This window comes from Myiozetetes cayanensis, unplaced genomic scaffold (assembly GCF_022539395.1).
Source record: "Myiozetetes cayanensis isolate MyiCay16 unplaced genomic scaffold, myiCay2020 scf7, whole genome shotgun sequence".
In the NCBI taxonomy this organism is placed as follows: domain Eukaryota; kingdom Metazoa; phylum Chordata; class Aves; order Passeriformes; family Tyrannidae; genus Myiozetetes; species Myiozetetes cayanensis.
Window position 1 is genome coordinate 18642970 of NW_026087964.1, and position 3259 is coordinate 18646228.

Sequence of the window (3259 nt, forward strand, 5' to 3'; positions counted from 1 at the left end):
TGCTATAAGGAAGATCTTCGACATGGGAAGAAGACTGAAACTTCAGGTACACTTCCCAGTTACAGACCCTCTAGTTCTGTAGACCCCTCCCATGATAAAAGGAGGATTTTAAACTCCAGCAGGTTACATATGAAAGATATTCATGATCTAACAGTTCTTAATTAAATTTTCCATTATTACTACAGCCAGCAATGACCAGGAAAGTATAGTACGAACAGGAAAACTCTATGACTCCAATGGGCCAGCTGAAGTGCCTAATATAGAATTTATGTACCATTAGCCTTTCTTCAGCTATTTATATTTCCACCTACTTTGAAATTTTTATTTTAGAACTCCATTGTATGTGCTTATGACTTTTTTTTTTAATTTCAGACTACCACTCACAGTTTTCTACAGAACTATGCATTTTTCCCTTGATGTTATTTTTCTGCAGGTAAGTGAAAAGGAAATCAGTTACAATTTTAGCAGAGCATAGGGGGTTTTTACATATAAACTCACGTGACAGCACAGAAATAATCATTTTGATGTGGAATCATTATATAACAGTTCAAACTGCTATTTCTGTAATTTACAAACTGTATTCTTTTTGTAATGCCATTGATATGCTAGCAGATACATTTCTGCCTGAGAAGCATATTTAGGGTGTAGGTCAGACTTCTATTACTCCTGGGCATAGATCCAAAAAGTAACATAAACTTTGCCTTCTGTAGTGCACTTACAACCACTTGCAGTTCTGTGGTGCAGCATTTTTTGTGGATATCATAAGTCTTCTCACCCTTGAGTAAGTGAATCACAGAATCATAGATTGGTTGAGGTTGTAAGGCACCTCTGGAGGTCATCTGGCAAAACACCCTGCTTGAAACAGGATTAACTGGAGCTGTGTCCGGTTAGGTTTTGAATAACTTGAAGGGCAGAGACTCCACGTCTGTACAATCTACTCCAGTGTTCTACCACCTTTACTGTATTTTCAGAATTATTTCAGAATTTCCTGTCATCTAATTTGTATCCATTGCTTCTCATCATGTTATGAGGTACCACCAAGAAGAGTCTGGCTTCATATTCTTTACTGCTTCCTTCAAATATTCTTTGCAAATTGCATAATGATAGTCCAGATAAAGTGCTGACTGCTAGAAGTCAAGAGCACACATTAGGTAAAAGATCCCTTTATACTTGTTTTGTTTCTGTTCTTCTTTTCCTAAATATGTCTGCCTGTTCTACCCTCTGTCAGAGATGGAAGAACAAGGAGAGAATCTCTGTTCAATGGGAAATTTTTTTTATAACTCTGTATGCAAGCTGCTCCAGGAAATAAAAATACTGTAGTGTTACAGATAAAAGCTCTATCCATTGAAGTAAAATGGCTGGTTTCTAGTTATGCATTATAGAAACCAAGTGTTCTGTCTTCACAGAAAGAGTGAGTGTAGTCTGCTATTCCTAGGGAATTAAAGTACTTGGATTGGTACTTTCATATTGAAAATCGATGAGACTTATCTAAGTCATTTAAGATTCTTTACACATTTGGCCTGTCATTTTGACATTTAATTTTGAATAATATGATGGTTTTGTTCAGTGGATTCAATATCTTCCAAAGTAGTGAGAATGAAGACTGAAATTATTATGTTTGAGAAATGCAATACAAAAGTTTTGTCTGAACCTGTCAAGTTTACAGTATTAGTCCCAAATAGTCATGGATACAGGTTTTCTTTGGAGAAACATAGGTGAAAGGAGGGAGAGAAAATAACCCCAAGTCTGTCAAATTTATCTTTCAGATTATATTTTACCCCAATGAGTATAACGGTATCATGAAATGGAAATAAATAACAGTGTTTAAGTATGAATTAACTATACAGAAAACATCAAAACTGTTTTTGTCAAAGATCAGGTGGAGAATGGATCAAATGAATATGTAGAACAGTTCTTCTTCTTGGTGCATTATAATATGTAATTCAGCAGTATTAAGAGATTATTGATATTTTTTGCATCAGTGTAATTCTTACAATCCGATTTTCTGATTCACTGAAAAATTTTTGTTTTTCCTAGTAAGACCATTATAATAATTCTCTGACTTTAGCTGGCATTCTTGCAAATCCACTTGTATCTTTCAATTGAAAAACCATATTCTGTAATTTAGGTTTTATTTTTAAAATAATTTCTTTTGTCCAGTATTAGTTACCTCTATATCATTGTTCTGTCTACTAAATGTTTCTTTCAGGCATATTACAAATGCAGTGCTGTAGCTTTGGTAAAATGCTGTGTGTTTGCTTTGCTGTTGAGAGTTATTTATCCAGCTAAAACAGTTTAATGGCCTCTGGTTATACCTTTTTTCACCTCAGGCTGTTTCATATTTATGTGATGCTGAGAATACACCTCTCTTTTGTAACCTGTATAATACATTTAAAGTACTATGTGTCCTTCCTGCTTCAAGAGCTAAAATAATCTGGGTAGTTTGCCTTGAAGTATGTTGGCCTGCCTTCAAGTTGATAACATGCACATTTACAGTGTAAGTTCCTGAGACATTTAAAGTAGTTTCTGTTATCCAATGTCCTTGTCCTTCATGATTAAATTTTGAAAGTCACATTTGTTTCATTTTTTCTGATGAAAAGTGTTATCAGCAAAATGAGATTGGTACACAACTTAAACATCTCTTTCTAGTACCCCTACAGGGATGTGATGGATGTCATTATGCAGATCCAAAATGTGCATTCTCTGCAATTTTTCCTGATACTTCCACAGACTGCTATTAACAGAAAAATGTACTTTATAAATCCTGCTGGGTTCCCAATTACTAGGTAAAATATAAGCTGTTTGAATTAATAACTCCAGTACTTTTTAATTAAGAAATTTAATCCTTCTCTATCAACAAGTTATTTTCCTATGCATATCTCTTTTCTTTTATATGGTTCATTTATCACTTTATTTAGCATGTTGTTATTTTTTTCTCCTTTTCTTTTTATTTGTGGTTTTTATTGGACTAAAAAATACTCATGTTATGTTATTGTATTTTTCCATTTCTGTTTTACTTTCTGTCAGTAAAATCAACTGTTCCAATTTGCTATATATTTATAAAATTGAATGACTATTAAAGTAATATCTTCTCTGCAGCAAAAGTTGGTATCCAATTACTGTCATTTTCTTCAGCACTAACGTCAGATTTGCTGAGGTTCGTGTGATCTTGCTACTTTCTAATAATAAGAGAATTCTTTTTAAAGTGACATGTAGATAAACATTTAACCATGATGACCTTATTCATCACTAGCAGTAC